This window comes from Castor canadensis, chromosome 10 (assembly GCF_047511655.1).
Source record: "Castor canadensis chromosome 10, mCasCan1.hap1v2, whole genome shotgun sequence".
NCBI classification, from domain to species: domain Eukaryota; kingdom Metazoa; phylum Chordata; class Mammalia; order Rodentia; family Castoridae; genus Castor; species Castor canadensis.
The window spans coordinates 139,165,798-139,193,315 of NC_133395.1; the positions used below are offsets into that span (position 1 = coordinate 139,165,798).

The 27,518-nt window shown below is 39.2% G+C and overlaps 1 protein-coding gene across 8 annotated transcripts in view; it reads left to right on the forward strand.

Moving 5' to 3' along the window:
* The window catches only part of Grm7 (glutamate metabotropic receptor 7), a 797,981-nt gene that overhangs the window by 752,959 nt on the left and 17,504 nt on the right, over positions 1-27,518 (forward strand). Inside the window, exons 11-13 of one of the 8 annotated variants that reach the window (XR_012436367.1) lie at positions 3,404-3,474; positions 3,583-3,703; positions 5,677-25,833. The exons of 4 other annotated variants lie outside the window; for them this stretch is intronic. The gene's annotated coding sequence lies outside the window, so the exon portion shown is untranslated. Of the gene's footprint in view, positions 1-3,403; positions 3,485-3,582; positions 25,835-27,518 lie in introns of those variants that run through there. 3 more of the 8 variants (XR_012436366.1, XM_074044290.1, XM_074044291.1) reach the window with 3 other exon arrangements.

Consider the following 27,518-nt stretch of genomic DNA (forward strand, 5'->3'; position numbering starts at 1 on the left):
TATCTCTAGAGAGATTCTAAGAGAGTAAGCTGTGAGGTCCTACCATGGGAGGAAAAATATTGCTTAAAAATATTAATTGGTCTTTCTGTTCCCTATGTCATAAGACCTTCAACAGATCTCTGCTGTGTTTCTTCCCATCTTTGTTTTTGTAATAGTATTCTGAATACAAACCATGTCTTGGTCTTTTTTTTTTTTTAAATCATTTAGCACTGTAAGACAGGACAAGAATACTTTAAAAGAGTAATTATATTTCCTGTTGATTTTAGATGGATACCATAACTCAGTCTTTAATTTTATATGTATTGTTCACATAGTTATTTCCTTTTTCCATATCAACATGATTTGTCCTAGTTTTAAAGAGGGCACTCTTTTCTGCAGTGTATGTAGCTGTATTCCAGTGAGGTTTCAAGATTTTGCAGTACAAGTGCTTGTCAAAACACTGGAGCTTGTCATTTTAATAGACTTTTACTCAAGACTTCCTGAGAATAAATAAGACGGAATTTTCCCTGGGGGGAGAAAATAGATTTAATCTCAATCCATTAAAAATTCTCTTTAGCTTCATTCTCAGTTGATGCCTTTTGGTTTAAAGGGAGTAAGAGAAAAATATTTTAAGTCAATCTTTCAGTTAAAAAATACTTTTAGCATGTGGTGTTTAGAAATAAATTCAACCTGTTTACTAGGATTGCCTTGCTTCAAGGATTTTGTTGAGAGAGACTCTGAGAGAGTAAACTAGGAGGTCATATGACAGGAGAGGAAAATATTTCTCAATAATGTGCACTGGCTTTTTCTTCCTTATGTCACTGTCATGGGACTTCTAACCATTCATTATTCTGTTTCTTCCCATCTTTGTTTTTGTAATGTTACTCTGGATACAAATAATATTTGCATTTGGTCTCCTTTCCTGATCAATTTAAAGATGGCTGTACAAATCAATGATAAACAGCTCATAAAGCTACTTTCAAAATAGTTGGGAATGGAAGATAATCTAAGCTATGTTAATTCAAAGATTGGGTGATTCACTTGTTGAGACAGTTCAATATGGGAGACCACTAAAGACTTCTATGTTGTGTATATGAACCTATTTCTATAGGATGATTTAAATGGAGATGAAATAGCGAAGACAAAAGTATAGATTGTTTTATGAGTGGATTTTTGTATTAATGTGCTTTTAAATCCTCACTTTGAGCCACTGTATTTCAGGCACACTACATACAACAAATCCAATATTTGCTCATAAGAGATTGAAGGAAGCAAATTCAAACAGAACAAAAATCTAATGTGGATAGAAAATGGGTTCTGTATAAGATTACTATTTAAAAGCACCCTGCTAGGGATGGGGGTTGGCTCAAGATATTACAGCACCTGCCTGGCAAGCATGAAGCCCTGAGTTCAAACCCCAGTACCAATAAAATAATCTTTTAAAAGTACTTTCCTGTGACAAACACTATAATCTTGACATTGCCAAAATCAACCACCTACATCTCTTCTCTCAAGATCTATAAACTTTGTAACTCCAGAAAGTGTTACCAATCAAAAACATATATTTTAAAATGCAATTCAATTTTAAAAACATGATTAATTTGGCATCATCAGGTGCTCAAAAGACAGGTAATTTTCTTAGGAGGTAAAGTTTCATACCACAGAATGGTGGAGCAATTAAAAACTTTAATTCAGCCTTCAAAATATGTACATATAATAACCCAAGCCATGTTCTTACAAGGTTTTGTTCTTCTGGACAAGTATACAGAATATTATTGGCATCTCACCAATTTAGAAAATGGTATTATAAAAAAATAATCTTTTGTTTCTTGCAACTAATTTAATGTGGTTATTTAGCACTTTTAAGTTTTCTAAAACTCTGCAAAACATGTTTTTGTATCATGTTAAGACTGTCTTTAACATTCAGTGTGGTATCTCTGTTCTAACTGGAGATCAGTTCAATTTAAAACCCATTTTGAAACACTCTAAGTATAGTATTGCAAAGAATATGTGCTATCTGACCTTTGACACTGAATCACCTCAGAAATAAATGCAGCTATAAATCTTGCTGGCATTTTTCCCTCTGCCCAAGAGCTCTGTGGAACACCTCACTCCTCTCACCAGGGTAGCTATCTCAGCACATGTTCAAAAACCAATTAATATTTGCCACCTCTGTTCTGGAACTTGAATTCCACTTAAAAAATGGGTTGAACATACACAGGCTTAGTTTTCTACTAGTTCTTAGTATAGACAAAAATGTACCCAGCACTCCTAAACATCACAGAAATTATACCAAGTTTTAAATTTAAGCACTGCCCTATACTATCTGGTCAAGATTTATGAACTGTGGGAGGATTGTTAAGTTGGGTCAATCAAATATTTTCTGAGAACCTGACCTCTCCTCTGAGCCACTCCTATACTGACTTAGAATGGGGGACAGAAGTGAAGGAGGACTTCACAGAGGTCAGATCTCATAGTAAGTGATTATCATTCAGATGACAGGGACCCTCAGTAGGAACAGGATGATGCTCTGTGAGGAGAGCATCACCCAGGATGTTTGCAAGTTGTTCCTAAAGAATGAAGGATTCCAGGCAACCCTACAAGGAAGGCACATAAGACAGGGGAAAAGTATGCACCAAGAACCTAGCACACAGAATCTGGTACATTCTGGGACTAGAAAGCAGTTCTGTGAGGTAGAAAGTTTCATGGCAAATCCCAGGCTACTTCCTGGCAAATCCCAGGCTCTCAACCTAACCTGTGAACCTTACCGACTTGTAGGTACACAGTATTTGTAAGTGAATAATTATTTATCAATAAGAAGAAAATAGTACACAACCTTAGTAGGTGGAATTGGAGTCTTCCAGATACACTGTCCAAGGTCACAAAGGCTGACCTGAAAAGGAAATTGTTTTATCCTGATGTTACAGGTTTCAGAAATGTGTTACAATTTTTATGCACAACTCCTGGAATTGACATTAGGACTACTTCTGCATTTATGTAATTAACATCTCTTGATGCTCTAAACCCATGTATAAACCAACAAAGTTTAATGCCTATTTCTTTCCTTTCATGGACTACAGATATCTTTACCATTTTTCTTTCAAAGAGCACATGAAGTTGAAAGTTTCCATTGGCAATATATCCTAAGCATTTGCTTTAAATGGCTATAGAGTCTTATTTGATAAACACATAAACAATCTAAGTAGTGGTTGTCTGATTATTCTGTGCCTCTTATTAGAGCCAGCCATTCAAGCAGATTTTTGTCTTTAAGACCCCCAAATATCATTTGCATTTAAAAAGAAAAATGTGTGTGTCCTTAACCAAGGTCAGTTAATCTCTGAAATCTTTGAATGAGCTTCTACCCCAAATTTAAATGGTGATGACTCTTGTTTCTGCCTACTAAAGACTTATCTCAACTTCACAGATTTTTTTATTTTTTTGCCTGTACATTGGAGCTTGGATACATTTTAAATTAACTTTCTCTAGGAATCAAAGGTAATCATTATTTCTCTTTATGATCTACACGCATATTCTCATTATTTATTTTTCTTTTCAAGTTGAAGATTACTTTTGAATTCCCTTTCTATCTCTGTCCTCTTTCAGAGTAGCCTCAGAGGACCTCAGCTTGCACAAGGAAGATGGTGACGATGTGTCCCCAAGCTTGTTCTTGCTGAGTTGACCCAACACTTAGAAGAATAAGATGTGAATCAGCCTACCTGCTTGGGTAAGTGTTGATTGTAGTATTTGGTTATGACCTTGCACGCACTATCCTTTTCTCTGGCCACAGTTAAGGAAAACCCTGGCTCTGATAGTTGGGATAGCATAAGCTTCCTTCCTTCACCTCATAAATGTCTATAGTCATGGATAGGTCACATTACATATAGCTCAGTTTCCTCATGCATAAGATGGAAACAAGCTTTCCTTTGTCAAGGTTGTGTGTCGTGAGGGAATGTAAATATGTAAGTACCATGTTACCCTCACCAATCTCGGTATGCTTTTAATTAATTTTCCATTCCTCTATTTATTTTCCCTTTGCTGGTGTGGTTACATATTTTGTGTACCATAAAACACCAGGGTTGGAAGGGATGACATTTAGATGGCTAGTGATGTGAGGCAACCTTTTTTCTAAGTATGATAAGCTGTTTTCAAAATGGGTCACTGTGGTCTTTTGATGGGTCATTAATAGTCTCTTGGCTTAGTGAAATTGACAGGGAGAAAGCTATCAGTCACTCAGCAAGGCTGCTGTGGGACATGTAGACTCATACCACCTGATGTATGAACCTTTCCGTGTGATTAACTTCCACAGTCAAACCCCAGGCCATCTGGCAAACTGAAAGGCATTTTAAGTACAAATAATAGTGCTGGGTATCTTGAGTCATAAAATAATGACTGAATAGAACAGAGTCCTTCATCTTAGCTTGTGAAAACACATTTGACTTCTTGTTAAGGCCAGCATGTAGCAAAATCAGCAAGTAAAACCTCTCTGAGATCTTCACTCAGATCTCAGGTAATTTGAAATTTGGTATTTATCAAACAGATCAAATATAGAACTGAAGGACCATGCTCACTCCTCTCAGTCTTTTGTTATTTCCATACATGCATATAATGTGTATTGATCAGATTCATCCCTCCTATTACCCTTTCCCTTCATCTCAGTCTTCAGAGTCTAGAATGGTGCTGTGTAGCAATTAATATTAATTATGGTGATAATAATTCTACCATATTATCCTTATTGCCATGGAATTTGCAAAGATTGCAACCATCCTTTGAGGCAGGTCTTGTCCCCACTCGACAGATGAACATATTGAGGCTTAGAGCCGGATAGTAACTTCCTGGCAAAACATACCAGTGAGTGGCAGAGCAGACATTGTACTTGGGTCTTGTGGACAGAGGCCTTTCTGATGAACTTTTCTGAAACTGAATAGAATAAGACCAAATATTTCACCCTACATCAGCATTTCCTATTCTCATCAGTTGATTCTGCAGGCCCTCAATTTCCTGAAAATAAAATAGGCCCCCCAAAGTTTCAGATAGAAATCAAAATCTGACTTCAGAGTCATTGTAGAATGAGATGTGCCCTTTTTTGCTGTACAATGTTGCAAATGGTAAAATCACTTCATGTAATTTCTTTTCGTCTTGGGTAAATTTGGTGGTCTGAAAAATTAGAGAATAATTTCTGCTTCAAAGAACGTGGTTCTCCAGACCTGAAATCCTTTAACGCTTGACAATTCATTGAAAGCCACCAAGGAGGTCTACTGGTTATCCTGAGCTGAGTACAGCCTGTTATGAGTTAAAAATCGTGAGTCTTCATTTATTAATGGTTATAAGCAAACTCCAGAACTGCTTGACATGGTTGATTTTGATGTGGAGCCACAAGCAAAGGTGATTAAACTCAGAAGAGAATTTGCTAGCATTGAAAAAAATGGCACTTCCTCTGAATAAAAATATGAAAAGTCAATTCCTGCCACAGCAAAACCCAATAAAAACAATTAGCCACCAGCGTCATTATCATCAGTAGAGCTAAACATTTGATTAAGCTGACTCCCTTGGGTTAGCACAAAAAATGCTAGATTTTCATTCAAGGAACTTAATTCCACTTTCCCTTATTTTTGTCATGTTTGCGAATTTCATTTGCATTTTAATTTACTGTGGTCTGCTGAAGTCCAGACTGAGACTTGAGCTATTGTTTCTCTTCAGGTATAAAACATAACTGCAAATGTCCATCCATGCTGGTGAATAGTCAAGTGATGGTCTAAGGCAAGTATCAGTCTGTGTCATTCTAAGTGTCCATAGGAAGCTTGGTTACCCAGCCCACCAGTGGATTTAATAAATGAAACAAACCTAGTCCAGTTGGTGTGAGCTTTGTCAGGGATGATCCCCAAAACACACCAGCAATGTGCTCTCAGTATTCCAAAATAATTAGATAAATACACTCTAAGAGTCATAGACCATGGCTCACAACAGTCTTTAACTAAAACTTATTTAGGAAACACATACATGCTGCAAAATGGGGCAAAGTCCATACAAAGATTTATTTTGGGAAAAGTCTGCTTCCGTGGCATTTCTTATCCCACTCTCATTTACAGGAAAAGAATGTAAATTAAGGAATTAGCATGTGAGACTATCATTTTAGGCCATGCAGGAAAATCTGACTCTTCCAAAAAGAGTCTCGGTGTGCCTCAGTTTCCTCATCTATAAAATATATCATTTGGTAGTTGTAAGGAGTAAGTATGGTAAAACACTCAGAGCAGTGTTTGGAATAGTACCTATGGCCATGTTAACTTTTAGCCTTGTTATGTCACCTTAAGTTAAATTAACTAGAATTTTCTGTTTCTTTTTTAGGAAAGAATATGGAGGTTCAATCTGATAATCTCTCTGATCCCTTGTACGCATTCTCTTTTTGTACCACATGCAATAAAATTTGAGAGTGTCAAGCAATCCATCTGCATCTGATTTTTGTCTGGAAAAACCTGCAGGATTTTCAGATTGAAATGTCAATACATCTCCTGTCTTGTCTTCAACCTGTTTAGTATTGATTCTTTTTGGAGCAATGCTGCCTTAAAGCCAAAATTTCACTGCACTATCAAATGAGCTATCTGGGAAATCACATTTAAACACACTTAGTTTTCATTTAATTTCATAACATAGCACATATTTCCTGACTTTAGGCAAAAACTCATTCAATATGATCACCATGGTGGCGACATTTATATTAAATTAGTACTACCTGTTTGTAACTCAGAGATTTAAGAAAATACCAAGGACTGATTTGAAAAATTCTACTTGGAGCAGAAAATTTGCCAAGAAAAAACTCTTCTGAAATACATTTCAGCTTACACATCAGTCTAATTTAAGTCATTTGTTCCCCTAACTTTGTGTGCATCAGAAGGCCACCTGTATTTAAGAAGCTTTCCCAGTGACTCTGACGCATACCAAGTCAGGGAAACCTCATTTATCCCCCCTAAATTCTGCCTGATAATCAATACATATAGATAGGGATGATTGTCATGGCAAAATGTTTTCCAGGATTTTAAAATGACATGCTTTGGGAGAGTATTTGGGTTACCACAGAAGTAGCATCTACCATATCCCCAGGAAGTCATCTCTAGCTGTCTGCTAGAACTGTGACAAGCTGTGTCAAGGCCTTCTGTTTAGAGGCTCTTCAGCTTGGTGCTGCAGACTAAAAAGAGGCAGAGCAGTTACTGGTCTCTGTGACTGGGGTGGGGAAACAGCACTACCATTTACAGCTGCATCTCCATGACAACAGCCAATAAGAAGCTATGTCAATATTTCTTTTTTTCCTGCACTCAATGGACCACAGTGCTGTTAGCTCACCAAGTGAGTTGATGGGCCTATACACAATCATTTCAAGCTACTCAGCAGAGCAATTCTGCATTTATTTAGTTCAAATGTCCTCAAAGAGAATAGTGTCTTTAAATCTTCACTTCTGCTTTATGATGTGCCTAATTGAGTAGTTAACATGGCCGGGCAATGATGTACAGTAACCAGTGCTGTTAATAGATTAGCCATGACCTTGTAGACATACAACACAGTAACTAGAGTAAGACTAAGGTTACCAGCACCACTTTTCCTTCATGCTCACGTTATCCATCAGTTTTCTCATCCTTAAAATGGGTATAACGTTAGTAAGTTCTTTATAGAGTTGTTAAAGGGATTAAATGAGTTAATCTATAAAATACCAACACAATGTGTAATATCATGACTGTTGCCAACTGAGGTACAACTCTCCATATGATAGCCACTAGCCACAGGTGCCTATTTAAACTCAAATTATTTAAAATTAAATGAAATTAAGCATTTTGCGTCTGAGTTACAATAGCTACATTTCAAGGGCTCAACAGGCACACATAGCTAGCAGTCACCATACTAAACAGCAAAGACATAGAGCATTCCTGTCTTCATAATAAAGTTCTGTTGAACAGCATTGAGCCATTCCTTTATAAAAGAAATGACCTTTTTCTTAGCCATCTCTATTGCTTATGGAAGTAGTCTACAGATTATCTCTAAAAGTGTTGGGGTCATTTCTTTTATAGCATCTAGTAAAAAATAGTTTACATTAGGGAGTGTGCAATAAGTATTGTGAAGTAACAAAAACAAAACAAATATAAAAACAACTATTGGCCAGAAATGGTTTTTTTTTTCTGTTGTGAAAAGTTTCTACCAGTCTTTTCACCAGCTATTTATAATACTGAATATTTATTGATCTTACACTTGAATGTAGTCTTAGTAGGAGAAAGATTGGGTTTTTAAATCACCATCCAAATGGCAATCACTGTTTGTCATCAACAGAAAAGCCAAGTTAAATATTCAAGGATGTGAACATGGGCTTTCATCCACTCTTAAATTACTTTCAGACACTCTTCCCCTGTGATTGGCCAATTTTGAGATTCTTTTGTTGGCTGGAAAATGCTTTGTACTTTCCCTCCAAAAGCCCAATTGACATGTCTTACTTGTCCTATACATGGCTAGTCCCTGGCATCATGGTCCAGAAGGTTCTGTGTTACTGTGTAAGAATGAAGAAAAAAAATACAGACTAAGGGTAGAAGATGGCTGTCATTTCCTACAAGCAGAAGTCTATGAGAACCACAAACAGTTAGTCATGCTATACCTTGGCTAGAGGAGTCCCTGCTATCAATGATTGCATGTTGGCAGAACTTTTACTATCAAACCAGTGTGGGAAGCTAGGAGTAAGAACAAGAGTAACACACTTACCTCCAGAACAGCTCTATCAAGCTGCTTTAGTATTCTGCAGCACATGGGAGACCTCTCCCTATATCTCAGATGCTCAATCCACAATAGAACTCAAGATGCAAAAGGTCTGCTTTTTCTGTGAACTTGCATACAAACCATGAAAAAAAAAAGACTGATGATATTGATTATTAAGTCTTGTCACCAAAACAGTGTCAATGAGTCAGTGTTGTAGGGGTACAGAAAAAAGATAACAAGAAAAATCTAACCAATCTTAAAAAGTTACATTATCATCAATTAACTGCTGTCCCTTGTCCTTATGTAACATTTTACAGTTTGCTTTTCTTATTTGTTTCACATATAGCATCCGTTTCATCTTTAGGGCATCTTGCTGCGGTACGTGGCATTATCCTCCTTTCTAAAAGTACAAACTAAGCTCACGGAGGTTAAGAAACTCATTCGAGGAATTAGTGACACAAGTAGTTTAGAATTCATTCTGACCCCATTCTACCCCAGCATCTCCTCATTAACGAGCTGCAATATCTTTGAACTGACAAGTTCATTTTAAAATCAGGGCGAGAATAACAACAACAAATCCATCATTGTAGAAGATTCAGATTTACAGTACACTCTGGAAAAAGTATTTTCTTCTACCTGTAGACGATCATCGGCAGTGAGTACCCACTCATCACCTTATTTAGGGTAAAGTAGATAGCTCAAGCCAGAATAGAGAATAAAGATAAATAGCTGTGGAAGGAGAAGTGAATTATTAGTTCTTGAGAGCATGTCATGCTGTATATCTCTCCAAGGCCAGAAGGTTGGCTTGGCTGGAGATGCTGGGACTTGAGATGGGAGAAATCAGCATGGTGTCTTGCACTTGTGTTTAGTTTGATCTTTCACTGCCAACTATTTAAGTAATTCCACCATTACTGCATGGGTTATAAATGCATTCCTAATTTAAAAATCAGGCTTCCTGTTTTCAAACAAATAGGCTTATGAGGCTCATTAAAGCGATTGTATCAAAAGGTAAAGGAATAGCTTCTTCATTCTACTAGTCCCTTTAGCAATGGAGAACACAGAGCCTGACCCCATGTAAACCGACATAATTTATGGAGTGTTAGGAACTGCATATAAACTGGCACAGGAAAAGCTGTGACTCTTACAGAAGTTTACAGCTGGAAGGAGAAGGAATAACTTCTTGTCAGACACTGTATTTACACATACTGAGAGTCTGTGAAGAGGCTGAAAGTAGGGGACAATGCAAAGGGACATTCCAACTGTGGTACAAAGAAGGAAGCTGCATAGGAGAGGGTGTTCCAGGAAGAGTAAAGTCACAGTGCATGGAATGGTAGCAGAGCAGCAATCGTTATACTGGGTAGTACTCAGATGGGTACTGGGTACTGGATAACTGGGTAGTATATCTGGAGTACACAGCTCAGACACTAGACAATGTTCCCAGCACTTAATATGCATTAACTCATTGTAGTACATCATTGGGCTCATTTTTCAGGTGAGGAAAGAGAGGCACAGAGATTTTAAGTAACTTTCCCAATGTCATGCAGCTGACAAATGAGGATTTTGGATAAGCCCAGGCTATCTGAACCCAGAGTTGTGCTCTGACAAATAGACTGCCTCCTAGTGGTAGATCCATTCATCAACACAGCTAGAACTTCTCAACCCCAGAGCTACTGACATTTTGGCCTGGACAACTCTGTTGCAAGAAGCCAGGCTGTATACTGTAGGACGTTAAGCAACACTCTGAGCCTCCACCCACTGGACACCATTGGATACCAGTACTATTTCTACCATGCAGCTGCAAGCATCAAAAACAAAAGAAAACAAAAAACCCAAAACAATTTTCTCCAGAAATTGCCAAATGTTTTCTGGACATTTCTCAACAGTTATTTCCAGCTAAGAACCACTGGGGTAGGGTGGTGTATGATATAAAACAGGCTGGAGACAGGCAGAATAAAATGTCTTAAAAACTTTAGAGCTGGGGGGAGGGAAAGCTCAAGTAGTAGAGTGCAAGCAAGCTCAAGGCCTTGTGTGCAAACTGTCATTGTTCAAACTGGAACTGTCTTCCAATTCTATTCTGAAGGCTTGGGGAAAGTATCCTGGAGTGAAAAAGGTACCATTTGGGACTTAACAAGCGAGGCGTAGCAAAGAAGGTTAACCTGCAGAATCAGGCAGGAGGTTCTGAGAGAGGCAGTATGCCCTGCTGAGCCCTTCCCCAGGCACAGGATGAGTTCTTAGACTTTGTAATTCCTAAGCTAAAGATGCCAAAGGAAAATCCATAAGAAACAAACACTCAAAACAACTATCTCACCCAGCAGTCCCTCCAAGGATCCACAAGCTCAAAATTTGGTTCGATTTCAGGCAAGAATGTGTCTAGACCTAGAAGAAATGGATCCCCCAGTTTTCAGATCCCAGGCCCTCATGTAAGCGTGAAGAGGGTTTACATGAACTTTAGAGAGGCTATCAATACACTCATGCTTACATTTGGGGAAAAATTAAAAGGAAAATTGGGAAATATTCTTTCCCCAAAGCTCTAAATGAACAAAACCTCCAAACCAAGGGTGTGAGTTTTCAGAGTAGTTCTTTTATCATCCTGGAGAAAACATTCCATTCACCTCCCAAATATTCTATAATAAAAATGATATATTTGAGAAACAAAATATGGCATAGAATTTCTTAAAGTTTTTATGATTAAAATTGATCTCATTCAGAATCATACCTCAAGTTGTAAGTTGACACCACCAACCAAATCCTTCAGCTCAATCTATCATTCAACAACCAGCTTTCTTCTTTGCCTATTTTAGCTAACAGTGAGTTCTTCATAATGTCAGTGAAAGCATTAGAAAGACTGTCACTTCTCTTTACAAGACTGCTGTAGTCATTTGGAATCTGGTGCAATTGCAAGCTTCTACCCAACTTATTCAGAAAATGGATTTCTCTTAAAAAGAACAACTTGATTGCCTAAGAAAACCCATCTGATGGCGAGGAAGCAAGAAATGCATCTTTGACTGCACAAGCAGTCAAGGGTCAGAGTTATGGCTTCAGAGTCAGAGCTGGCATCACTCTGAAATAAACATCTTCCCATCTTAGCACAGGCATCTGAGTACACTCTGTCAGCAGAGTCTTCCAAGGTTGGGTGAGATGGCACAGATCCCAGGATATGGTCAGACGCATGACTGACGCTTAGCAATCCCTACCCTCCCCACACCACCATTTAAGAGAATCTTCCAGAACTTTGAAGAAGTCAGACCTATCTTGTAACCTTCTACAACCTTCTCTCCTGTTCAGATAAGGATAAATAATTTGACTTCAACAAAAGCACTTAAGGCAGAAATCTGTTGCGACTCCCCACCTCACTGTGTTCTAGGTGACAGCTGGGAGCACTGTAAACACAAACTTCTCAACATCAGCAGTTATCCTGGGAGCAGCATTGAGTCCTCCACTTGGATTATAGTAGGAAAAACAAGCAACAAAGAAAATGGTCTTTGACGGCTTTGTTTTAAAGCAGGCACTCAAACAGAGAGCTTCAGTCTCCACCAGGCTTTAGGCTAAGGATTTGAAATTTTAAACAGCTGGAGGTTTTTCAAGCTTTACAGTTTGTCTTTGAAGAAGATTGCTAAGTTTTTAGATTCTTCATAAATAGTAAATAGATTTAATCATAAATATCTTGTAATATGTGCTTTGTTCCTTTTATGTGGAGGCAAGTTGCAATTTCTGATTAAACATGATAAATCATTATACAACACCCATTGTATGGGGATAACAGCCACCGAAAATGCAGTTTCTGCACTGATGAAAAGGCATTTAAATACATCAAATTCCACACATCTGCTATGCATTGTTGGGAAAAGAGGACACCGAGCAGTTGTGTGGCATTTTAAGGACAGCCGCCAGCTGGCATGGATATAAATCTTTCCAAGATGTAAGGAAGAAATTCAGATCATAGGATTAGGGGATCAGTCCTCATCTCATGGGAGACTCCTCCTTTCCCTTAAGAATTAACAAAGCTTTGTTTTTCCCCAAGATGGATCTTAACAAGACAGAAAGCAAGCCATCAGGAAGTGTAACCAATAAAAGTGCAAATAAAGGAAGTCCAAGTGAAGTCTTCTTCATTTCACCCAACAATAATTGAACCACACACACTATATAGAAGATTGGGAGAGGGGGAAAAATAATAACCCGCCTTCTTTTACTGTTCAACATAGACCCAGACCTTCCCTCCATAGGGGAATATATGGCTTCAGTCAAAATGAAAAGTAGTCTAACTCAGTAATTCTGGACTATTCAGCTACCGAAGTCCCAGGCCTTGGCAATTAATGAATAATTTAAACCAATGCATCTCACACTGTAATGCTCTTACCATCACTCAAGGATCTTGTTAAAATGCAGGCACACATTTGATGGGTTGCTGAGACAGTGCACCTCTAATGAAATCCTGGGTGATGCTTGTGGTCCTTCGATCACACTTTGGGTGATATGGCTATAAGGAATTAGGAAGGAAAAATTTGACTCCTCCCAACTTTTACCATCCATATTGATTTTAAAACCTAATCTCCATGGCAGATGTGAGTCTGCTAGGCATAAGTTTTTCCTCTAACCTCACCAAGTCATTGTACAATTACATTAAGTAGTGAATATGAAAATTTGGTGTGATGCAGTTGGCTATTGTTAACTAAAGGTGTTTCTGTCACTCTCAACAGAAAACCTATCACTATGGCAAGTTATAATTTCACTTATGAGGTACTTTAAGTTATTCTTCTAAGTACAATGGTTTTAAACACCTAAAGTAATAAAAGTATAAATAATAAAATATTCAAACCCCATTTGTACTGTCATATATCCTGATCTTAATTACAGACTACAGATTTTCATCTAATTGCTAACAGCAAGCCGGCTTTTGAATAACTAGGAGGAAGAGGGGAGGATGAAACTTATTGGAATAGTCTCAGAGTACAAAAATCACTTGTTTTTCAAATGTCATGATGACATTTTTAAAAAATATAAAAGATAGTAATAAAAAATCTAATGGAAAAATTAATTCCACATTGGAGTCGTATGTTCTGCTTCCATGGTTCTTGGCACTCACCACTCCTTTGGGTCACTTGGACACTCTGAAAGATACTCCAATGCCTGGACTTCACCACTCAGGTCTCTGCATAAGTGCTTTAGGTCAACATTGCAGGAAGCTATAGACTAAACATAGCTAATGACAGCCAAGGGTCAGGACCACACTCTAATGCAGAGATTCAAGACTCTAATCCCAGGACAGGAAGCATCAGCAATACCTGGGAACTTATTAAAATGCAGATTCTGGGGATCTACTCTAAACTTGTGTCAGTAGGTTATGACCCCACAATCTGTGTTTTAACCAGTGCTCTAGATTGCCTAATGCAGGCTACTAGAAGTTTGTTCCAGAGAAGGATGAGGGTCACAGTCCTTGCTTTTATCAGGTCTTGTGGGGTGCATTCCAAGATTGCACATCAAGACTTTTTTATTTGATTTCCTATATCCTGAGTTGTGGTGTTCATTCTAGAGATGGCTCTGCTCCCTGGAGTCAAAGATGCTCAGCAACGGAAGGGATCTTGGTTATTTAAGTAAGGATGTGGTTGTAATCATGCCATTCTCCAAAATGTGATCTCCCATAATGTGCCTGAACACCTTGAGTGGCAGGAAACCTACTACCATCTGGCCCAGTCTTTTTCATCTTCTGATGCTCACTAGGTACAGGCTGTATACTCAGTGTTGTGCACATCTTACTCATTTATGCTTGACAATAACTCCTGAGGTCAATGTTATAATCTACATTTGACCCATGCAGAAACAGAAGCTTAGAGAGATTTGCAATTTGCTAAAGTCACATTGCTTCCTTGAAAATTTATACCAAGTTCTGTGTCTTGAGGTTACATACTTCATTTTCAGAAAGGATGACCTTGGGTGAACCTATGTAAGGCTTGCTGAAAAATTTACATGTTATTTATAGCTTTGATTTCCATGTTTAAAAGTTCTCGAAAAGAGATTGAATATTTAAGTTATATCCAATTTCAGTATCTAATATTTTTTAAAATTTTACTGAAAACTTGGTACAGCTTCCAAGAATAGATAGTTCATATCAACTGATATGCATGAAAATGCTACAAATAATTCTTGATTGAGACTTTTTGTGTTAATAATCTCTTCAGATTCTTGATACAGAATATAAATGAAAACCTTGGTATGAGTAGATGATAAAATTTAAGTGTTTTCTGCACCAATGAAGAAATGTGTAACTGTTGAATTTACATTTAAAGATACAATATCTTTTCCTTTATTGAAAAATATAATATTTAAGTGTCTTATGATAATATGAATGGATTCTGAATCCAATTCGAGCTTTTGTCTTCTCAAGTGTTTTAAATAATGATGATGTTTTAATTTTCTGAATGCATGTGTGCTGTTAGAGCTACCTTCCAGCTAGCCAGGATGCCTCCAAAAAGGTACATCAGTCGCAAAAGGAAATAAGTATTCAATGTGTGTGAGAATGCAAATCTGTGAGATCACCAGCTGAACCTAGACTTGCAAGAAGGCCCTTCCAGCCATCTTGCCCTGCCATCTACAACTGTCTGGCTCTCTGGACATACCACAGTGAACCTCCTCTGGAGTTCCATGAGCCTCTTGTCCACCAGGGGCAGTGGGACACTACACCAAATCTTACATCCATGTGGATAGAGCATCTCCTTGGTGATGCTCCATAGCAGAGTGGAAGAAAGGGATCTCATTTGTTGTGCCCTTCACCTTAGGGGGATCTGAACACATAGTCTTCAGGGGAGCCCCAGACTCTGCCCCAAGGCAAAAAGCATGGAGACTAGATATGATTAGCATGTCAAGCCTTAAATAACTGAACTACAATTCAATATCTCACAACATCTTCACAACATTCTGCTTAACTTTAGACCAACAAAGTGACACCTTGGCCAACTGTCTTATCCAAGCCATCCTTTGATACTAAGGACTCTTATGCTAGGACAAATTCAGAAGGGTAAAAACACCTGAATGCATCTATGAGCTGCATTTCTTAGACGCAAGTGATGATTCTGGGTAGCTGTGTGCATTCTAAAGCCCTTCCAATTGATAATTGACTCCAAATGGATAGCCACTAGCATCCTACCTCACAATCATTATCTCAACATAGTCCAGTCTGATGCCCCCTTCATCAAAATAACTTGGAGCTCCAGTGAATAACACATAACCATGGATCCACCAAAATCTGAGTTTGCTCAGGCTACAGATGACAGAGATTCCAAATGATAATTCATAAATGTGAAAAACCACTGTGAACAACAAGCGAAGGGATATGCAAAACTTAGCTATAGCAATAAAAAGCAGTTTTCTCAAGAAAGTTATGCTTGACAGATGTGTAGGCATTCATAAGCACAAAACAGGTGGGAAAGCCATCTAGGCAAAGAGAAGAATCTGTGCGAAGAGCCCATTTTAGAAGCATGGCAAATGTGAAAGAATGAAGAATGCCTCGTATAACTTAAGAGGAAAGAAAGAGCCAGAGAAACTGTGGTTCAAGGTCAAGTGTGGGAAACAAATAAGCATCATGTCACACAGATATTTCTATACCAAATTAGAAAAAAAATTGCCTTTATTTTAACAGCACTGGAAAGTCGTTGAAGAATTTAAAGAACAGGTTGTGAAAAGATAAAGAATGTGCAATCTGACTTACATTTTTTTAAAAAAAAGCACTACAGTACAAGGTAGAGCAATAACTGGATATGAGTTTTTAGAATGCATCTGGGAGATATTTCATTAACTGAGGTAACAATGTTGACCTTGACCACAGAGGTGATATAGAGATGGAGATGAGGGAAAAGAGAGAAAAATATTGCAGATGGGAAAGCAATAGGCTTCAGTGATGACTTGGCATTTAATACCACCTCTCCACCCATGAGAAATCCTAATGACTTGGACCACAGAGCTTCTTTACAAACACAGATTAACTCCAGTAGCCCTAGACATGGAACAAACAAATAAGTTGGTTTCATTATTACAGACCTACATTAACCAAATTCAGTTGACTTTTTTCTTCATCCTTTATCCATATAAGGAGTATTAGCTCGAGGCTAATAAGTTTGAGATATTTGCAAAGCTATCTCTATGTATTATATGCATGACCCTATGCAGAGTCAAAAGTAATCAAATTGTGTGCAAAAAGTGTGTGCCAACTACATTCTCCAAAATGACTCCCAATTCTGATACCAAATTTTATAATTATGAGGGGGTTTCCAAAACCACCCTCAGTTTTTCCAATTTACTTAGACTCCCAAAATTCAGTGAGAGCTGTGATACTCACAATACCACTCATTGCACACAGATTGAACTCAGCCAAGAAAAGCACCTAGGAAAAGTACTAAACATGGAGTCCACTCCCCATGGAGCCACGGATGTGTTCCTCTGAGCATCTATGTGTGATAATGTGCATAGACTAATGCCAACCAGGGAAACTCATGAGCCTTGGTAGTCAGAGTATTTTCTGGCTCTCCATTATGTCTGCTTGATTGGTTGACTGGTTACCCATGGGATTGAGCTCAGTCTCTAGGTTGACTGACACTGCATGACCCAAAGGCCCCAACCTAAATCTTGTTACAGTCTTTTTGTTGTTGTTGATCACCAGCCTCCACCTAAATCATATAGTTACTCTGCGGCTTGCAGGAAGTCCCAGGCAAACAAAGATCATCTCCCAGGAAAAAAGCCTCCCTGGGGTCAAGGCTAAATTATGTGTGGTATATTGAATAGGCCAATGGCATTCATTTATATGTCTAGTAGTGCAAATGAAGTTGAAGTAATACTGCTTTAAACTCAATGTACAGACTTGCAGAAATATACTAACTAATAATTGTACCATTTAGATAGAAAACTTCTAAGAATTTCTCTACCTCTTCTTCCACATTTGGAAGAAAAACCAATTTTCTCTGGAAGACTTAGGAAAAATGCATTTTTTTTAACAGATTGCCAAAAAGGAAATTAGGCTACATCTGAGCATTTTAACCTTTCTCCAAATTCTGAGCTTTTTGGTGCAGTCATTTCTTGCCCACTGAGGCAGATCCCAAAGCCTTCCCTTCCTGTGCCTGAGGAAAAATCACAAGGGAGCCCAGCCAACTGATCAAGATAAGCTCCTGTCCAGCACGACCACTGCACGTGTTTTGCCATTCAATGAGATCCAGGGGTTTCCATGGAGATGGTGCCTGGCATACGGTTTTAGTGACAGGACAGTAATCAAGAGCACCATGTCAAGTTGGCCTAGTTACTAAGATGACATCCATATTTCTTTTGTAATTGAAACCATCAGTTTCAAAGGGAGATGAAAATATTATTTACCAAATACCAGCAGAAGGTAGAGCTTAACTTAAGGCCACCAGAAATTTTCACTTAGACCAAATGCCTGCAAAGCATTCCGAGGGACTAACTTAATACTCACTGTCTCTGCCATAGAAATTCTGTGTTCCTTGTGTCTGTTCTACTCCTGCAGGCATCCTATCCCAGGCAGAGCCATTGTGAGTAGCTACTTCTTGTGGATTTCTGTGCTGTTCGTTAGTGGTCTGCATCATTTGCAGTTTCACTCCGTTCTTGGCAGAGTTCAGCCTCTGTGGTACCACAATAGTACAATCCCCTGCAAAGCTTCCATTTTCCTTAGTCCCATGCTCTATAAAGCAAGCTCTTTACTGACTTCGAATTCAGAAAACTGAATCTTGAGGTGCTTATAAAACTGGGAATTTTATGAAGCACTCATCTTGGTTAATTTCACATAATTATAGGATTTTACAGGATGTGGCAAGTTTATTTGCCATCATTTTATTTGCCTCGTATCTCTGATTTTTTTTTATACTTCAGTTTTCATTTCTGATAATACATACCTACCTATCTTTTGGTTTTGTGGGGTTTTATTTTGTTTTAAAAAATTATTTCATTTTTCAATGCATGTTTTCACATATTTTAAAAAGTGGGTGACTCGATACTGATAGATGGAAAACAGTGAAAAGGAGTAGAATTTGAGAGTCAGCAAATATGGAAACAAATCAAAAGGCTGGAAGAACATCTGGCTGTGCAAAAAACAGAGAGTGCTATGGGGAGGGAGAAAAAGGACTCAGTTCTGCCTGTGGAAATCAGGGAAGGCTTAGTGAGAGATGTGACATCTGATCAGTCTCAAAGAAGGACTAGGAATTACCAGAGAGGAAGGGTATGATCATTTAAATGAGTCACAGGGAAAGGTACAAGGAAAGGTACATCTAACTTATCTGTACAGGAATAAGAAGTGAAGTTTGGAAAGATGGCCGGAACGTTCAGAGCAGTAGTGAAGGCGGAAACCATTCATTGTGTTTGCATGACACCCCGACACCCTATAGTTGGGGAATATCTCTCAGCTCACTCAGCAGAAAGGACCAACATGAGGTGCAGCTCAGCTTGGGGTTAGGTTGGGATTTCTTTCTCAGCAAAAGATACATTAAATGTAAAATACATTTATAAACTATATGTAATTTCAACATTGTGTACACACACATGCATGTGTATACAGTTTACCAACTGTGGCCTACACTGGCATAGGGTCACAGGTAGTGGATGAGGGAGAAATGGGATGTAAATAACTGTGTGGGCTCCACTCCCCAACCCCCACCACCAACCATGGCAACCTGATGGATTTGGAACAGGATTCTTGTGAAGGAGGCTTCCAAACCAGTTAGAAAACTGCTTTCTTCAAGCATCTCAAATTGAAGGACAAACAAGCACAGGCTAGAGTTCCTTTTACTGGTTTGGAGAAGCTTAGGTTGTAGGGATGGAAGTAGTACCTTCTCCCCTGTGATTGCTGTAAGAGGAAGCCAGCAGCGCAGAGGACAGTAAATATGTCATGGAGATGGACCATCAGGCTGCCATATTCCATATTTCAGCCTCAAGATATACATGCTCCCTTTTTCCTCATCCCTTGAGTGTGCTTGAAGAATTCAGACGGCCATAAGATGGGATCTCTGGAGTTTAAAAGCCAACCCAATGTGTAAGATTGTTAGTATAAACTTATAACATATGCACACATGTATTATACATATGCCATACATCAGTACAGTACTATAACATAAACAGTACTATAACCAAAAGTATACAAGTCTTAGAGCAGGGTACAAGAATTATACTGCTTTCTTTGTAACTTGGACTTTCTTTCATTTACTTAATACTTTCAGCATATCTCCTCAAAAAGTACATTAAATATCTATAATCAGCCTCATTAACAGGGCAAAAGAATGCATGATGCTAAAGATTTAAAGTCATTTTCATTAATAAATAGAACTCTCCTACCTGAAGTCCCCACAGGGCCCACGTGTGCTGCAGCAGAAGGTTTTCCACAAAGTGCACCCCTGTCACTCACTCACCCAGCAATTGCTGGCGATCACCAGTCATTTTCATGACAGGTGATTCCAGGTGCCTGTTTTGCACATTGACCTTGCCTGATAGTGCCATGAAAAGTAAATCAAGAAGCCAACCTGAGCCCTAGGACCAGAGGATAAGTTAAAGCTTAATTAAATACTGCAGGCCAGACAGTGTCTAGCTAAGTAATCATGAGGAGGAAGAAAGACAGGACCTTGGTCCTGCCCAACAGACGAGAACATCCGGGCCCTTTCCCTCACTTGTCTTGAGCTCCTCTTTCACTGTGTGGGGTCTACTCAGTGAATAGTGCTTTTCTCCCTAATGTACCATGATCTCTGCCAACAACCTTCACCCTTCCTCTCCCATCTCAACACTTAAAGTCACTTTTTCAGGGAATTTCTCTCAACTGCAGACAACTGATATGTCTCTCTGAGTTCCTCCCTTAGCCTGGTACCTGTCTCTCTCACACCTTTTTTATGTGTGTGGGAGTTGTCCTGTTTCATTTATTCAACTCATCTTTGGTGAGACATTCCTAACTGTTAGGTAGAATGGCATCCATAATAAATTTTTATCCACGTAGTACTTAATGTTTTAATGCAAAAGGCAAAAGAAAGGAAAATGAAGGATATATTGTAGAAAATCACAGGAACAGTGTATGGTGATAGAGTGTGCCTGTTTTAGATAAGATGTACCTGAGGAGGTGACATTTGAGATGAGACTGAAGGATGAGAAGACATGAAAGATCTATGGGAAGGTGCTCAGGGTAGCAAGTGCACAGCGTACATACAGAAAATGGCAAGGCCATTTTAGTGTATTCAAGAATGGCGAGAAGTTTCCTGTGAAGAATGAGCCAGAGAAAGAAGGGAATAAGGTCAGAGCTGCCAGTAGGAGTCAGCCTACCTGGCAGGAGAGGACCACAGTAAAAAGCTCAGATCAAAGGAAGCTACAGGAGTGTTGTAATAAAGAGTGATGTCACTTAAGCTACCTCGGACTCCTCACCATATCATTTCTTACTTGTACTGTGCATGGAGCAGAGGGTGCTCAGAAAGCCTGCCATGGAATTAGTGCTCCCACCACACATGTTGGGGGCCATCTTTCTGGGTTCTGTTTGTTCTTTTGACACCTTACCCAGGTTGCACACACAGTGCTCTTTGAGAGACTTCTCCACTCCATGGAAGATTTTTAAAATCTGTGTAAGTCAGCTTTTCAACATTATGATAAATTCCTGAGGTAACTAATTCATACAGAGAAGATGGTTGCCTTAGCTGACACCCCTGAGGGTCCAGTCCATGTTTTATTGGTCCTGTAGTTTGGGGTCTGTGATGAGTGATTGGGAATGTGTGGCCAAGCAAAACTTCTCTCCTCATGGCCAGGAAGTGAAAGAGAGATGAAGGGATCAAGTCCCACAATCCTCTTTGAAGACACAGCCCCCAATGACTTAATTACCACCCAGTAGGCCCCACCTCTTAAAGGGTCCACCACCTCCTAATAGCACCATCCTGGGGACCAAGCCTTTAACACATTGACCGTTGAAGGACGCTCAAGATCCAAATTAGAGCAACATGTCACTAAAAGTCAAAGCACAAAACTAAGGAGATTATCTCCTACTGTTTCTGCAGTGATTTGAGCTCCACATAACAGAATGTGCAAGCAGGCACATGAGGAGCCTGAACTGTCTCACAGCTCCTTCGCCTGTGACTCCCAGACCCTCCAAGAGAACCTCAGTCTCTCCAAGTAGGGCACTGCTCTGGATGTACAGAGCCCAGGGCAGTGAGGGAGGGAGGAGACAGGAAGGGCTCTGTGGCTCCTTGTTTACCTCCTGGAATCTTTGGGTAAATTAATCTCTAGACCTCAATTTTCTATAAGAGTGAGAAATACACACTATTCTCACAGAGTATATATTATTGAAATAATACTTATGGAGAGTGTTCAGGCTTGGCACCACTTACTAGATATATTATTAACCTGGGGGTAGTGTAGAGTTGGCTGGAGCCCCAACTTATAACTGTGATGCTGAACTCAACAGCATCTATGGTGTTAGGCCTATAGTTTCCCTCTTTTTATTTCTCTCTGTCTTTCCCCTTCTCTCTCTCCCCCTGTCTTGCCCTTTCTTTCTTTCTTTTTTTTGAAGGGCAGAGAAAGGATGTTTATTACATAGCCTGGGAACATGTCCTGGGAAGAGACAAAGTAAACACTCAGCCCATCTTCAGCCATCTTCTGGGTACAGATATGAGCTTTAGCTTAAAATAGATAAAGAATTAGGGGCAGGGGACAAAAGGTATGCATAAACAGTCCCAGTTATGGGTAAGACCTGGTTGGTCATTATCTCTGTCCTTTGTTGGGAGAGGTTCTGGAGTTGTTATCACTGTCACCCATGAGGAGCATTGACAAGTCATTATTGCCTTGTGAGCGGTCTGTTTTGTGGGTCTCTGTTCTTTCTTAGGGGTACTTTCAGTTCTTTGTGGCTCTGCCCCTAACTCTTCTTTTCTTCTATTCGCCCCTCTCTCAAACGACAATAGAACCAAGTCCACTTTCATTTATTAACAGGCCCAACCAGCTCTTCATTTTCTTAAAATTCACCCTCATTTTAGTGTCTTTTACTTCCTGTTTAAATTTTTTTTTTACTATGTTGAGGGCACTTAACACGAGAGCCACACTTTTTCATTAAAATTTTAACTAATCACAGTGCAAAAATTGTACATATCAGTGAAGTATGATGGGATGTTTCAATGCATATTCACATTGTATAATGTTTGAATAATGCTGAACATATTTCTCTCTTCAAACATTTATCTATCAAGTCTTTATGGGGAAAACTTTTGAAATCCTTTCTTGAAGCTTTCTGAAATACAGACCACGTGACTGTTATCTGTGGTTCCTCAGCCGTGCAGTGGCACACCAGAGCTTCCTGCTCCTGTCTAACTGAACTTAGTAGCTGACATTGAGGCAACATGGACAGACTGGAGATCATTAAGTGAAAGGAAATAACCAGGCACAGAATGACAAGTTCCTCATGATCTCACTCAAAGTGGGAATGTGAAAATCTTCATCTTACTGAAGCTGAGAGTAGAATGGTGGTTACCAGAGGCCAGGAGCTCAAGTGGAAGTGGGGGAAGGGTGGCCCAACTAAAGCTTTCAGTTCAATGCTCTCCTAAATTAGTCTCTGAAAATCATACAAAAGTATCATAAATAAGAAGCAGGTCTAGAGGGTAGAAATATGGTCTCAAGTCTGATATTAAGGCTGAACGGTGCTCTACCTGAATCCTCTGGGGAAGAGACACTTCCTTGCTTCTTCCAGCTTCTGGAAGCCCCAAGTGATTCTTCCAATCTCTGCACCTGTCTTCTCACACTCTCCCCACCCCCCTTCTTTTGGGTCTGCCTGTGTCCACATTTTCCTCTTCTTACAAGGACAACAGTCAAGAGATGAAGGCTGACCTTAACCCACTAAGGCCTAGTCTTGACTTGGTTATATCTGCAAAGATCATATTTCTAAGTAAGGTCACACAAATACTGAAGGGTAGGACTGCAATGAAACTTTGGGGGAAACACAAATGAACCCATCACATGGTCCCTGAAAAACCTCGAACAGTATTAAGAGTCCGAGCTCTGGAGGAAGTGTGGTTTCCAGCTCTATCATGGCTTTACACTGTATCCCTGAATGAGTTCTCAAATCTCAATTTGAGATCTCAAATCTCAAATCTCAAATCCCAGCAGTAAAACAGAGAGAGTAACACCTAGGTTTTAGAATAGTTTAAGGATTAGTGCAAAATAATGTTTGTAAAATAATGCATGTGAAGGGCATAGCATTACTGAAACTGTTAAATAAAAGCATCAAAATGGAATCCGTCCTTCTTAAGGAAGGACTGTGGACGCTGTTTCCTAAGCAATGGTTTGAGTTCTCCTTGAGCCATCTGCCCACCCACTCCTGGCATCTTATAAAGAAGGACGTTTGTGAAAATCATCCACAGTGTGTCCTCTTTCCTGGAAGAAAGCAGACAGAGCCTCTGTTGTCAGTCTGTTTGAAGCAGAATTGGAAAGCAAACCCTATCTCAGCTAAGCATTCATTTCCATTGGGTTGAATCCCACTTCAATGAGTATGCATTGCCAAGGTTATCTACTGAATAAAGCTGGGGTGGAGAACAAAAACACTTTGTAGATCTGTACCATCCAGAAGGCTTAGAATTATCTTTAATGCTTTATCACACAAATTTGTATCTGGAAGTCGATACTTGCACAGGTTCTCATGACACATACATAGTAAAGAAGAGAAAAATCAAAGCTAAGACATTTCTGTGTCTTAAATCAAAGAGTGAAACCCAACCTAGAACTGCTTTCACTTATCTCTGCTTTGCTGACTTCAATCATTTTGTGAAAATAATGGTTCTCTTTCTGATTGTGTGTGTCAACTAGGCCAAGAGTGATAAACAGAACTTGAAAATGATTTGAATTTCTAGAAATGTCCCTAAATTTCAAAGTTTGGTATGTGGACCAGCAGCAGCAGCAGCAGCAGCAGCCCCAGAGGCTGGTTTAAAATGTGTAACCTCAGGCTCCATCCCAGAATAACTGGGGCAGATCTGCAGTCTAGCAAGATCACCAGTTAGCTATCCCACTGTACCTCAGTCTGACTCTTGTGTGCATATAGATACTCAGCTGCCTGGTTGTACAGTCAAGAACCCACTAGTGCATAACTCCCTCCGTGGAGAAAGTCCTCTAAGAATCGGTTGGATCCTCACAGGCTATAACTGAATACTTTACTTGTAAGTCCAAAGAGACACCGTCACAAGCCACTGGTCCTTGGTGGCAACACTGTCAAGGAGTTTCTGGAGTGGAGCTGTGTTCCCACCTGTAAAGGTCAGCAGGTGGGAAATCCTATGTCAATCTCATGCCCAGACCAGTGGCAATGAGCAGTCACCAAGCTGATGACTTCCCTTCCCAGTCAAAGGGAAAATTCTCCCTGCCAAAAACATGGCACTTAAGGCTCTCCCAGGACCACAGACTTTGCTTTCAATTTAAGAGAGAAATGGCTCATTTCTCTTGCCTTCTGCTTCTGTGAGGTTTAAAGGGATTCTTGTTAAATGGCTTGACAGGGAATTTTGCAATCTGAACCAAATTTCAGCTGCTTATTTCTTTTCCTGTTGCTCAAAGGTTAAAGCTTGTCATCTCATTTATTGTGACTAGATACTTGTTCCAATGATCAAGTACCATTACTTCCTGTTATAGAACATTAAACAAATGCACACAAATACCGATCACGTGAAAACCAAAAGCAGTCCCATTTCCAACAGGACAGATCTCTTGTTCCACTTTATGGAGAAAAAAGTTCATTAATACTTATTTAAGGTGAGCGATTGGGTGCCTGATGTTTTTCCTCCCAACAAACCATGTTATTCTGACTTTCTTAAAGATGGTATTAGTAGACCTTATAAATTCATCATTTTTTTTCTTGCCCATACTGGGGTTTGAACTCAGTCTCCTCACTTGCTAAGCAGATGTACTACCTCTTGAGCCACACCGCCATCCCTAAATTCATCATTTAAGTCATTATACTCAGCTAGTTGAGGCTTCTCTTTGTCAGTGAAAATAACTCATTCTACTGGTTGTCTACTGCCCTGTGAACACTGAATCTGTTTTGTATTTGTCTCTTGTGACCATTCTGTATTTTTCTTCTTGATTTATACAATAGTTTTGGGGGGAAAAGTTAGCAACTTAAAACACCTTTATCAGAAGATTGTTTCTTTAAACAAAATTCCTTGTAAGCTAAAAGAAGTAGTACATTGTGGGAAGGGGGTTCTAAGTAAGAAAAATCGAAAAATATTTCATATCATTTTTTTTTTTTTGGCAGTACTGGAGGTTGAACTCATAGCCTTGCTTATTAGGCAGGTGCTCTACCACTTGAACCACACTGCCATCCCTTTTTATATTGGTTATTTTTAAGATAGGATCTTGCTTTAAACCTAAGCCAGCCTGGACCATATCCTCCTGTGTGTGCTTCCCTGTGTAGTTGGGATGAGAGGTGCATGCCACCATGCTCAGCCACTGGTTAAGACAGGATTCAGGATCACCTTGAACCATGATGCTCCCAATCTCTGACCCCCAAGTAGCTAGGATTACAGACTTGAACTGTCACATCTGGCTGGCTTTGTATTTATTTATTTATTTTATTTATAAATCTTTTGGGGAAGTCTAAGCAATTTTGAATATAAATAAATTGCTGTCTTACTTAAAATCTATTCTATATAGTAGTAAATACTTCCTTAGTTATAAGAGTATCCTGGAGGAACATTATATAATTTACTAGAATAGTTAAGAGGCTGAGAGATTAATCTACTGAGAGATCACAGCACATTAAATATGATCAATATCCATTTCCAGGAGCTATTTCCATTTCTAGGGCCAGACACACCACTACACTCAATGTTAGTATCACTGATACTTAGGATGCCACTCCACTTAAAGGATTCTAATAAGAAGATATCATTTTCTCTCTAGAAAGAATAACTTAGTTGACCATTATTATGTAAGAAGGACTAAAGATCATTGCCCTACCAATAATCTTTCAGAGTAAGGAAAACATTTTCTTTATCTCTGAATTCAAATGAGGTCATGTCTATTGGGAAAGATGAATGCAGCATGGTGATCAGCTGGACCCATGGAAGGTCCCAAAGGGGACTATATATGTGTCACTTACTAAAATTGCAAAGAGACATGATTCTTTCTCCTAACCCAAACATAAAGACTGCAGTTGAGCCACATGGAAAATTCATTTTGCCAAAGCAAGCCACAAGGAAAGCACAGGGGAGTGAGATGTTTCCACTAAGACAGATAACAGAGTTGGTTCAGGTGTACCTTTGAGGCCTTTCTACCTCAGCAGCATTCCCTGGCCCAACTTCTCTGCACCATATTCAGGAAGATCAAGAAGGCTTTGAAGAGAAACCAGAGAGAGAAAGAGCTCTGGGCTCTTGGGAGAAGGAAAATCTGAGCTGCTGTACCCCCAGAGCACCTAATCTTTCTAACAATATATAGAAGTTCTACCCTTTGGGTCTGGGGTTCCACATGCTTATTGCCCCCATTTCCATTCTTTCTGCCTACAGAGAAAATGGAGCTTTTCAGAATATAGATTAGAGCCTCTAAATTGAACATTATCTGATATCATTTCCTACAAAAGTGATCCCAGTGGTTAGTACTTTACATGACAATATTTTAAAGCCTGGGGGTACCTTTTAAGAAGTGAGGAAGCATCTATAAGCTTTTATAAAAAAATATGCTATGGACAAAGCAGTGATTGCCCATGTTTGTGCAAAAGTATCACAGAAGATGCAGACATGGAATGAAGCAGGTCCAGTCCAACTTGAACATATAACAGAGTTCACTTAGATGTCCTAATCTCATGTGTTGAGCAATGCTGCTGATTGATTTTATTT